Raw genomic sequence first — 13,726 nt, 5'->3', positions numbered from 1 at the left:
CAAATAAACTTATACCACATATACAATGTGGTTTCCGTAAAAACAGAAGTACTGTCGATCACCTCGTGCGACTGGAATCTTTTGTGAGAAGCACACTAATTAATAAACAACATGCTGTGTCTATCCTTTTTGATCTGGAGAAAGCATATGACACAACCTGGAAATATGGCATTCTGAGAGATTTACATGATTTCGGTTTACGAGGTCGTTTGTCTAAATTCATAACCAATTTCAAGTCCGCATGGGTTCTAACCTGTATGGCACCCGTGAACGGCCACCTCCTCGTGGTGGGTGCTGGGTAACGCTCAGAGCCGTTCACCCCCGTTGTGGACCTTGGGCATATTTGGTCCACCAACCCGTTTGCCGTGGGTTGCGGCCCTGTGTCGGTGGAGGACGGGAGTCTGGGGGTTGAGGGCACTGGGAGCCTGCAACCACGTTCCCTTTGCTCAACACACCCCTTTGACCCTTACTTCACCTAGACGGGTGGTAGAACTGGCCCGGTTCTATCAATCGGCTGGTCACGCCATGGACAACATTCTTATGCAATTATTGTTCATTATTGTGTTTTCTGAAAAAAGAATGATTGTATTTCAAATTATATTATACATATTTGTCTAGAGTCCTATGCCAGAAGGCGGTGGCTCATGGGCCAATCTGGTGAATCTGACCTCTGAATAATGTATGTCTCCACTTTCGTGTCTAGGGCCGAACCAGTCTGACATTAAATTGGTAGATAAATGCATCTGTTCATGTCATATTCTCTGGAGTATAACATCCCTGTATCCTTGGTGTCAGCATCACGGAGATCCGGTGCTATATGACACTGTCCTTGTTGACATTCCGTGGTGGATGGGGAGCAGGGGTGCTGAATCATTTTTCTTTCATTATGGCATTACAACAATCTGGTTCAAATAGAAGTGAAAAGAAAAGGCGTTTGGATGAACTTGACCAAAATACAGGAAATATGTCTACTACTGGTGACTCATGGGCGAGATTCTTGGTTATTGAAGGAAAAGATAATATGCCTATCAAATTGAATCCTTTTGCAATTGCTAAAGCCATTTCTGGAATTTGTGGTGAAGTTGCGAACGTAACTCGTCTTCGTAGTGGCTCGCTTTTGATTGAGTGTGCACGGAGACAGCAATCTCTGAATCTTTTGTCAATCAAAATGTTTGCAAATATTGAGGTTGCTGTGTCTGTGCACAGAACTTTAAATTCCTGTCGCGGCATTGTTCGCGACAGAGCTCGTTGTCTGTCTGAAATGAGTGAAGAAGACATTGCTTTGGAGTTAAAAGACCAAGCTGTTACAGCCGTGAAACGCTTTACAGTTAAAAGAGAAGGGGTTACCATTAAAACTAATACGTATCTCTTGACGTTTGCTCGCGCTACTATTCCATCATCAATCAAAGCTGGATATTTGAACATTGGAGTGGAGGTGTATGTACCCAGTCCACTACGTTGTTATAAATGTCAAAAGTTTGGCCATGGTTCACAATCCTGTCGTAATTCAGTGGTGTGCCACCGTTGTTGAGACCACCATGATGATACTGACTGTGAGAAGGATTATAAATGTGCAAATTGTGATGGCTCGCATCCCGCTTCTTCCAGATCATGCCCTGTATGGCAAAAAGAATCTCAAATCATGAAACTCAAGTGTGAAAAGAATATTTCATACTTTGAGGCCTGGAAACATGGCATTTTGAAGGATCTACATGATCTTGGTTTGAGAGGCCGTTTGCCTCATTTTATATCACAGTTTTTACAAGACCGGCAATTTCAAGTCCGAGTGGGTACAACCCTGTCTGACCATTATAATCAGGATCAGGGTGTTCCACAAGGCAGTATTTTGTCTGTCACACTTTTTAGTATAAAGATATATAGTTTATCAAAAGTTTTAAACGATTCAATTGATGGATCCTTATTTGTGGATTATTTTAATATTTCTTGTCGTGGGAAAAATATGCATACTATTGAACGGCAACTACAACTGTGTTTGAACAAAATAAATAAATGGTGTCTTGAAAACGGCTTTAAGTTTTCTAAATACAAAACTAATTGTATACATGTTTGTAGAAAATATAAGCCACATAAGGACCCAGAATTATCTTTAGATGGCGCTCCCATCAGAGTTGTTAAAGAGGCCAAGTTCTTGGGCCTAATCTTTGACTCCCACTCAACATTTCTGCCTCATATTAAGTTCCTTAAAACTAAATGCCTGAAGGCTCTTGACTTGTTGAAAGTTGTTTCCAACTCAAAGTGGGGAGGGGATCAAGCAACCCTCTTACACCTATATCGATCACTCATACGTTCAAAACTTGATTATGGCTCCATCGTATATGGTGGAGCCTGCAAAAGCAACCTTAAACTTCTTGATTCTGTCCACCACCAAGGCCTAAGACTTTGTCTTGGGTCCTTTAGAACTTCACCTATTGACAGTCTCTACGTTGAGGCTGATGAACCATCTCTTGAACAGCGCCGTATAAAGCTAGCTTTACAGTACATTACTAAGTTATACTCTAATGAATCTAATCCTGCCTATAAGTGTGTTTTCAATCCCCTTTATGGGGATTTATACAACAAGAAATCTTCGCTTGTCCCTCCTCTAGGACATAGAATTAAACCCTTTCTTTCTTCGGCCGGCATTGAGCTGGAAAACATAGCTCCCTCCCGTCTTCTTTCTTCTCCTCCTTGGCAGATAGTTAGGCCACAAGTCGACCTAACATTAGCTCGTTTAAAAAATCAGAAACTAATGAAATACAGTATAAACAAGAATATGGTCAATTAAAACATAAATATAACAATTATAAATCCTTATTTACAGATGGGTCCAAGGACGGTGGCGCAGTGGCTTGTGCCACTGTCATTGGATCCAGAACAATATCTTCTAGATTACCAGACAACAGTTCTATTTTTACAGCAGAAGCTAATGCCATACTAACGGCTCTTAAATATCTTCAAAAACACCCTAAAGATCAACACTATATAATCTATTCCGACTCTCTTTCTTGCCTTCAAGCCATTAAAAATATTTCTTGTAAACATCCACTTTTAATTGAAATAATTGAACTGTATAATGATCTTGCTACTGGCCAATACGACATCGTCTTCTGTTGGTTACCCAGCCACGTGGGCATTTCTGGGAACACATTGGCTGACCTTACTGCTAAGGCGGCACTCAACAAATCTGTGACACCACTTCTTATTCCATGCACTGATTATAAAGCTATCATTAGGTCTTACATCCGTGGTCTGATGCAGAAGAAGTGGGACACTCAAGTAGGTATCAACAAATTACATGAAATAAAACCCTATATTGGTTACACCTACTTGGGTTGTCAGTCCAGATTTGAAGAGGTCATCATGCGACGATGTCGTATTGGCCACACACGATATACACATGAATATTTGCTTAAAGGTGAAGATCCTCCGTTTTGTATCCCTTGTGATGAAAGAATCACAGTCAAGCATGTCTTGCTTGACTGTGTGGAATATTCCATCACAAGGGATAACTTTTTTAAATCAAGAACTATGAAGGATCTTTTTAGTAATGTTAGTGCTCATTTAATCATTGCATTTTTAAAAGAATTAGACCTGTTACATGACTTGTAAATAGATTACTATTTTATAATTGGAAGCTGAATTAACAACTTAAGATTGTTAGTGGCTGTATCCTCGAAGGGGGTTGAAGTACCGTAAAATTATTGTCCTCCTGAGAGGGTACGTAAGTCCCAAAACAGTATAAGTCAGATTTAATCTTCCACTTTTTTAATCGTAGAATATGTGTCATTTTAAATTGTGGCTAATCTTGCATACAGTCGCCAGCAGCTGAGGGGATGGTGTAAACCCAGCTAGGGACCATGCAGGTAGCAAACGTACTGTAAGTCCCCATGGCCCCTAGTATGGTGATCTACCTTCAGTTGTTGGCGATCTATAGCCTGTTTTTATGTTGTATTGTCCGAATAGTGATATTAGTTTTATCTTTCCACACTAGTTTTAATCCAAATTGTGATATTCTAGTTGTTTTACTGTCCGTCGTTGACAGGTTTTTATAGTGTCCATATATTTCATTTCAGGAATTAACGTTCCCGTCACGATATGGCTGAGATATTGCCGATGTGACGTTAAATATTAACTCACTCACTCACTCACTCTAACCTGTATGATCATTACAATCAGGGTCGGGGTGTTCCACAAGGCATATTTTGTCTGTCACACTTTTTAGTATTGTTACGGTTAAGAATTTACAGTGACAAACTATGTAAAAAATCCCCTGTGAACCACCAAAATAGAACAAAGATCTCTGAACACATTCTCAAGAACCCTGGACATTCATTTCGATGGGAGGACATTAGGATACTATCTACCAACAACAACAACTGGCGCCAAAGGAAACTACAAGAGGCCATCGAGATCCGGAGATAGAAACCAGCAATCAACCGTTACCAAGGAGTGTACCTACCAAATGCCTGGGACTTATTAATAAATTAATCTCATCTATCTGTGTACATTCTATCTATGTAATTCATGTATAGCCAATCTACCCGTATACATCCTTATCAACTTGTGTTTGTACATCATCAACCCTCATCTAATCATGCTCATCAACCCTCATGTAAATCATGTACATCATCCTTAATCCCCAATCATGTGTTATGTAAACATCATCCAATCATGCGTAATGTATCACAACTGGCGTCCATCCTTATCCCCAATGATGTACGTCGTCCTTATCCCCTATCTGTATGTAAACATATGTAAACATATCCTATCATCTGTAATGTATTGCCATTGTCTTCCATCATTGTTATCATAACTGTCGGCTTCCTATCAGTGCTTGTTTATACTGGCTTCCAGCTTTTGTTAATTCATTCCACTTGTTACTTTGTTATTGTTTTACCTGTACTTATAAATATAGCTCTGTACCCCATTCTCAATCACCTGATGAAGGAGTAAGCATTAACTCCGAAACGTTGTGTTCTCATATAAAGAAGTTGATATCCATAAAAATCTTCATTCTTATGTATTTCACTTCTAAATGCCCTTCAAAGACTTAGAAAAAAGACAAGTTGTAAACGTTCAAATTCTGTATTATTATGCAACGAGTGAGTGAGTGAGTGAGTTAATATTTAACGTCACATCGGCAATGTCTCAGCCATATCGTGACGAGAAAATTTAATACTGAAATGAAATACATGTATAGTATAAAAACCTGTCAGCGAAGGACAGTAAAACAACTAGAATATCACAAATGAGATTAAAACTAGCGTGGAAAGTTAAAACTAATATCACTATTCGGACAATACAATATAAAATCAGGCTATAGATTGCCAGCAACTGAAGGTAGATCACCATACTAGGGACCATGGGGACTTACAGTTCCTTTGCTACCTGCATGGACCCTAGTCGGATTTACATCATCCCCTCAGCTGTTAGCAATTTAGACACATCTAGCCAAAAATTAATAAATACAGACATACTACGACTAAGAACAGTGGAAAGTGTAAATTTACTGTGAATGTTTTTGGACTTACTTACCCTCTCAGGAGGACAATAATTTTACAATACTTCAACCCCCTTTGAGGGTACAGCCACCAACAATTCACGATACCAATCCAAACTTCCAATAATTAAAATACATCTATTTACACAACATATTTTCAAAAGTCAACCAAAAAATCAATTTCTTTTACAAAAACAACAATTAAATGAGACCTAACGCTGGTAAAAAGATTCTTAATTGTTTTAACTGTAAAATACTTATCGCTTATGATGGAGAATTCAACACAGTCAAGCAGGGTATGCTTGACTATGACTCTCTCATCACAAGGGATACAAAACGGAGGATCCTCGCCTTTTAAAAGGTATGAATGAGTATATCTAGTGTGGCCAATACGACATCGTCTTAAAATAACCTCTTCAAATCAGGACTGACAACCCAAGTAGGTGTAACCAGTATACGGTTTTATTTCATGTAATTTATTGATACCTACTTGAGTGTCCCACTTCTTCTGCATCAGATCACGGATGTAAGTTCTAATGCTAGCCTTGTAATCAGTGTATGGAATGAGAAGTGGTGTAACAGATTTGTTGAGTGCTGCCTTGGCAGCAAGATCGGCCATTGCGTTACCTGAAATGCCTACATGGCTGGGTAACCAACAAAAGACGATGTCGCATTGGCCAGTAACAAGTTTATTACACAATTCAGTAATTTCAATTAAAAGTGGATGTTTACAAGAAATATTTTTAAAAGCCTGAAGGCAAGAAAGAGAATCTCAAAAGATTATATACTGTTTATGTTTAGGATGTCTTTCAATATATTTAAGAGCCGTTAGTATGGTGCAAGCTTGAGCTGTAAAAATAGAAATGTTATCTGGTAACCTAGAAGATACTGTTCTGGATCCAATGACAGTGGCACAAGCCACTGCGCCACCATCCTTGGACCCATCTGTAAATACGGATTTATAATTGCTATATTTATGTTTCAATTGATTATATTCTTGTTCATATTGTAATTCATTAGTTTCTGAGTTTTGTCAATGTGGTTAATGTTAGGTCCACTTGTGGCCTAACCAACTGCTAAGGAGGAGAAGAAAGAAGACGGGAGGGAGCTATGTTTTCCAGCCCAATGCCGGCCGAAGAAAGAAATGGTTTAATTCTATGTCCTAGAGGTGGAACAACAGAAGATTATTTATTGTATAAAAGGGATTGAAAACACAGTGATAGGCAGGGTTAGATTCATTAGAGTATAATTTAGTAATGTACTGTAAAGCTAACTTAATACGGCGCTGATCAAGAGATGGTTCATCAGCCTCAACGTAGAGACTGTCAATAGGTGAAGTTCTGAAGGAACCAAGACAAAGTCTTAGACTTTGGTGATGGACAGAATCTAATAGTTTCAGGTTGCTTTTGCAGGCTCCACCATATACGATTGAGCCATAATCAAGTTTTGAACGTATGAGTGATCTATATAAGTGAAGGAGGGTAGTCTGATCCCCTCCCCACTTTGAATTAGAAACAACCTTTAATAAATCGAGTGCCTTCAAGCATTTGGCTTTTAGGGAGTTAATATGGGGCAAAAAGGTCAAATGTGAATCAAAAATCAACTTTGATAGGGGTGCCACTTAGAAATAGTTCTGGGTCTTTATGAGGTTTATATTTACGGCAGAAGTGTATACAATTGGTTTTTGATTTAGATAAATTGGAAGCCATTATTAAGACACCATTTATCTATTTTGTTCAAACACAGCTGCAGTTGCCGTTCAATAGTATGCATATTTTTCCCACGACAAGAAATACTAAAATCATCCACAAATAAGGATCCATCAATTGAATCGTTTAAAACTTTTGATAAACTATTTATCTTTATACTAAAAAGTGTGACTGACTAAATACTGCCTTGTGGAACACCCTGATCCTGATTGTAATGATCAGACAAGGTAGAACCCACGCAGACTTGAAATTGTCTGTCATTTAAAAAGTTGGCTATGAATTCAGGCAAACGACCTCGCAAACTGAAATCATGTAATCCTCTTAAAATGCCATACTTCCACGTTGTGTCATATGCGTTGTGTCATATAAGATAGACCACAGCATGTTGTTTATTAATCGACGCGTTTTTCACAAATGATTCTAAACGCACTAAGTGATCGACAGTACTTCTGTTTTTACGGAAACCACATTGTATATCTGTGATGAGGTTATTTGTTTCCAAGTACCAGACAAGTCGATTATTTATCATGCGTTCCATGGTCTTACAAACACAGCTAGTTAAGGAAATCGGACGATAATTGGACGGATCCGTATGATCACGTCCAGGTTTAGGTACTGGTACTACTATGGCATTACGCCATGAAGAAGGAAATTTCCCGGAAGTCCAAATACCATCAAAAATTGATAAGAGCGTCTCTAAACAGGATTCTGGTAAGTGCTTCAGGAGTTGATAATGTATGTTATCAGCTCCTGTAGCAGTATCATGAGCTTGTTCAAGAGCAGTATGGAGCTCATGAATAGAAAAGGTTTCATTATAATCTTCTCCATTATCTGAGTTGAAAGTAATAGTTTTCTTTTCTTGTTGTTCTTGATGCTGCTGGAATTTAGGTAAATACTTAGAAGAGGAAGAGTGTTTAGCGAGGATTTCGCCCAGTTTATTTGCGATGTCTGATTTATCAGTAAGTAACTGATCTCCATGTTTAAGATGATGGACACTAGATTTAGTACCTTTACCTTTAATTTTTTGGACCATGTTCCATACCTTGGACATGAGTGTCCGAAAATTTATTTTAGATACATACTTTTGCCAAGATTGACGTTTGTTCTGTTTAAAAGTACGCCGTGCTTTAGCATTTAAAATTTTAAATTCATTGAAATTATGCACCATAGCATGGCGACGGAAATAATGTTCAGCTTTTTTCCTTGCCTTCCTACCTTGTTTGCACTCATTGTTGAACCATGGTTTTCTTATGTGTGGAACTACAGATAAATTTGGTATACACTCATCAGCTATGGAATTCAGTTCATCAGAAAAGCATTTAATAGCATCAAGAACGTCAATAAAACGTCCAGCTTTAAGTTTTTCAGCGTACAGTGTTTCATATAAAGCTCAGTTATCCTTTTTAAAATTTCGTCTTGATGATGGAGGAACATCGGATGGAGTTACAGCTTTTAATACAGTAGGAAAATGGTCACTTCCACAGGGGTCATCGTGGACTGACCATTCGAATTCATTTAGTAGTTCGGAATTTGTCAATGACAAGTCAAGAGGAGAATAGGTCCCTGTACCAGGGTGTAAATATGTGTTGGAACCATCATTATAAATACATAAATCATTGTCAGAACAAACGTCCTCCAACATTTTACCTTTAGTGTTTGTAGTTACACTAACCCATAGTGGGTTGTGCCCACTTAAATCTCCCATTATAATACAGGGCTTCGGGAGTTGGCCATATAGAGCTTGAAGATCAGTTTTGGCAAATGTCGAAGATGGCGAAATATAAAGTGAGCATAGCATGAACGCTACATGTAAAGTAATTCTCACAGCAACAGCCTGCATATTAGTAATAAGTGAAACAGGGCTTTGAATAACGTTTTGTCTGACTAGAATGGATGACCCGCCAGTGGCTCTCTCACCCGGAGGTGAAAAAGAATCATATGCATTAAAATGACGAAGGTCAAATGTATCTGTTTGTTTTAAAGATGTCTCTTGGAGACATATCGCTGAAGGTGTGAAATCTTGGACTAATAGCTGTAATTCATGTAAATAAGTCTTCAATCCTCTCCAGTTCCATTGTACAATATTATTAGAATAAACTATCTTTTGGGTGATTTATGGGGACAAGCTGTGAGCCCTAGAATGGACGTTTTCAGAAACGTCCATGTCTTCAAGAGACCCATATTTATTAAACAGTTGAATTTTGTTCTGTGGCCCTTTAGGAGCTCTGCCACTTTGTTGTTTTGAAGCATCAGGCTTTGGCTTTGGTTTACTTTTCACCGTTTGTTGACTACCAGCTGTCGACTGAGACTTTGAGTGTGAGGGTTGGGGATGTATGTATCAACTGGAATGTTACAGTAGCCTGCCTTCACTGATTTTGGAGCATTGGGACATGAAAAAGTAAACAGATAGGTGTTCGTTTTGATGGTTTCACTGTTTCTCCGAGTTGAAAAGCGCTTGACGTAGAGTACACCTTGATCCTTCATTTCAGATCCTATATCAAGTTCCGACATATCATCAAACAATTGGTCTCGATCTCTAACGATTCCTTTGCTTGAGTTCAAGGTTTTGTGTGCAGAAACTGTGACCGGAATGCCCACGAAAGATTTGATGTTCAGCAAATTAGTTGCTTGTTGCTTTTTCCCGCACTCTACTAACCGGGCACCTGAACGTAAGCGTCTTATGTTCTTCACATCACCTGCAATACCTTGAATACCCTTGGATACAGCAAAGGGGTTCAACTTCAATGGTGTCTTGTCAGGAGTCTCAATGACAATGAAACGCGGCCAATACTCAATCAATGCAGACGGTCTATGGTTAGTATCAACAGGGTCAATATCAAGTGGACGTTTTGTTTTTTTTGTTGGATTCTCATAAGCCATGGTTAGTGTAAATGGTTCAATATCCGAGCTCCCCACCCGCCACAGAGTATCACAAGGACAATGCTAAAGTAAGCAGGCCTCCAGCTTACAGCACCAAGGATACTCGGATGACATACTCCAGCAGAAGAATTAAAACATTAATAATTCCACCAGACTGGCCCATGAGCCACCGCCTTCTGGGCATACGACTCTAGGCAAAAATATGAATTAGTAAAGTTTGAAATTCAGAAGATCCAAAAATCGGCCAAGACCTAATAATATACATCTTACAATTCTCAAAATTTTGTTTAACATTACATACAGTAATGCTCAGGGCTTGGCGTGACGAGCCGATTGGTTGAACCGGGCCCATTCAACCTCCCGTCTAGGTGAAGTCAGGGCCTAAGTGGTGTGTTGAGCAATAGGAACACTGGTCTTGCTCCCATTGCCCTCAACCAGCAGGATCCCCTCCTCCACCGACACAGGGCCGCAACCCACGGAAAATGGGTTGGTGGACCAAATATTCCCCCAGGTCCACTACGGCAGTGTTGGCGAGCTCTTGGCATTACCCAGCACCCACCACGAGGAGGTGGCTCGCCACGGGTGCCATTATGCAACGAGAGCAAGGTATACAAAGTCACAAGTCAATAGTCACAATGCTGATCACAAATTCAATACAAATGAGACAAGATCTAAGGCAAGGAGTCACAAGATATAATATAGCAAACTCACCAAAGTCTGAGTACGAGAGATAATCAACTATGCAGAATGTAAACATAGCGATCGGTCTGACAGCAGGTAATATAGATTCAGTCGTTGACGGGTTTGGATGATCAAGCATTGGCAGTGATGTATATCCTCCAGTTATGTGAATGTGTGTCGCCCTCAACACGGCAACCAGGCTTTTTATATATATTCAGTCATTTCCCGAAAGTTCGGGCACTTACGAACATCGTCAACACTGTAGAATGCCCTCGAACAAGTTTCCCGGAACTAAACACATAGAGAACTAAGAGGAGATAAATTCCGGAAAACCAGAATCCTAAAAGCATTGACCATTTATTAAACGAAATGTGACCCATCATAATTTTTATTCAAAACTGTGTTGCAGCTGTGTTTAAACAAAATAAATAAATGGTGTCTTGAAAATGGCTTTAAAATTTCTAAATCCAAAACTAACTATACATTTTTGCAGAAAATATATGTCACATAAGGAACCTGAACTATCTCTAGCTGGCACTCCCATCAAAGTTGTAAAAGAGGTCAAGTTCTTGGGATTAGTGAGTGAGTGAGTGAGTTAATGTTATCGTCACATTGGCAATATTGCAGCCATATCGTGACGAGAACCAATAAGAATATACATAATAGAGAATGGTAAAAAATCTGTCAACGAACGACAGTAAAACAACTAGACTAGCACAGACAGACATGTAAAACTGGTAATTAAATCTAAAAAAGTTAACCCTAGAAGACGATACACTATAAAAAACAGGCTATAGACCGCCAACAACGGAAGGAACAGCACCATATCAGACTCCATGGAGACTTACAGTACATTTGCGACCTGCATGGACCCTAGCTGGATTTACACCATCCTTTCAGCCGTTGGCGATTGTGCGAAAGTTTAGCCAATTTTTTAAAAGAACAAATATACTATGTTTAAAATCGGGTAAGCAAAAATTAAACTGTGAAACGTTTTGGGACTTACGTACCTGTTGGGCTTAGTGTTTGACTCACACTTAACATTTCATATGTCTCATATTACGTCCCTTAAAACGTAATACCTAAAAGCTCTTGACTTGTTGAAAGTTGTTTCCAACTCCAAGTAGGGAGGGGATCACGCGATGGTCTTACACCTAGATCGATCACTGGTCCGTTCAAAACTTGATTATGGCTCTATCGTATATGGTGGAGCATGCAAAAGCCACCTGAAACTTCTTGATTCTGTCCACCACCAAGGTTTAAGACTTTGCCTTGGGTCTTTTAGAACCTCACCTATTGACAGTCTTTACGTTGAGGCCGATGAACCATCTCTTACACAACGCTGTATAAAATTATCCTTACAATACATTACTAAACTGTAGTTTAATACATCAAACCCTGCATATAACTGTGTTTGCAATCCCCTTTATGGGGATTTATACAACAGGAAACCTTCTCTTGTTCCGCCTGCAGGACATACAATTAAACCATTTCTTTCTTCGACTGGCATTGAGCTGGAAAAATATAGCTCCTTCCCGCCTTCTATCGTCTCCTCCTTGGCAGTTGGTTAGGCCATAAGTTGACCTAAGATTAACTGCATTTAAGAAATCAGAAACTTATGAATTACAATATAAACAAGAATATAATCAATTAAAAACTAAATATAGCATCTGTCAATCTTTATTTACAGATGGGTCCAAGGACTGCGGCGGAGTGGCTTGTGCCACTGTCATTGGATCCAGAACAATATCTCTAGATTACCGGATAATACGTAGCTTTATATTCAAAGACACCCTAAACGTAAACAATATATAATCTATTCAAACTCTCTTTCTTGTCTTCAGGCGATTAAACATTTATCATATAAACATCCACTATTAATTGACATTATTGAATTGTATAATAATCTTACTACTGGCCAATACGACATCGTCTTCTGTTGGTTACCCATCCACGTAGGGATTTCCAAACTCTGATTACAAAGCTAGCATTGGAACTTACATCCGTGACCTGATGCAGAAGAGGTGGGACAACCAAGTAGGTATAGATGAAGTACATGAAATAAAACCGTATGTTGGTTACACCTACTTAGGTTGTCAGTCCAGATTTGAAGAGGTACCGGTTATTTTACGACGATGTCGTATTGGTCGTACACTATATACTCATGTATACTTGGTAAAAGGTGAGGATCCTCCATTTTGGATCCCTTGTGATGAGAGAGTCACGATCAAGCATATTTTACAGTTAAAACAATTAAGGATCTTTTTACCAGCGTTAGTTCTCATTTAATTGTTGTTTCTTTAAACGAAATATTATGTTGTGTAAATAGATGTATTTTAATTATTGGTAGTTTGGATTAGTAACTTGAGTTGTTGGTGGCTGTACCCTTAAAGGAGGTTAAAGTATTGTAAAATTATTGTCCTCCTGAGAGGGTACGTAAGTCCACAAACATTCACAGTAAATTTACGTGTACCAGGTTTTTAATCGTAGTATTCATGTTCTTTTAATTTTGGCTAACTTTTCGTCCAATCGCCAGCAGCTGAAGGAATGGTGTAAATCCAGCTAGGGTCCATGTAGGTAGCAAAGGTATTGTAAGTCTCTTTGGTCCCTAGTGTGGTGATCTACCCTCTGTTGTTGGCGATCTATAGTCTGTTTTTATATTGTATTGTCCTCTATAGATAAATTGTTTCAGGTATAGTTACTAGTTTTACATTCTTTTCTATGATATTCTAGTTGTTTTACTGTCCTTTGTCGACAGATTTTTATAATACTCACATATTCCATTTCAATGTTATGTTCCCGTCACGATATGGCTGAAATATTGCCGATGTGACGTTAAATATTAACTCACTCAGTCACTCACTCCAAAACCTTTCAGGTCTATGTGAACTTTCCAAGCTTTTTAAAGGTAGAATTCTTGTTGTGTTAATTTTGGCTAACTTTTAATACAATCAGC

The sequence above is a fragment of the Haliotis asinina genome, chromosome 1, assembly GCF_037392515.1.
Source record: "Haliotis asinina isolate JCU_RB_2024 chromosome 1, JCU_Hal_asi_v2, whole genome shotgun sequence".
Lineage (NCBI taxonomy): Eukaryota > Metazoa > Mollusca > Gastropoda > Lepetellida > Haliotidae > Haliotis > Haliotis asinina.
This window is presented reverse-complemented; position numbering follows the sequence as displayed.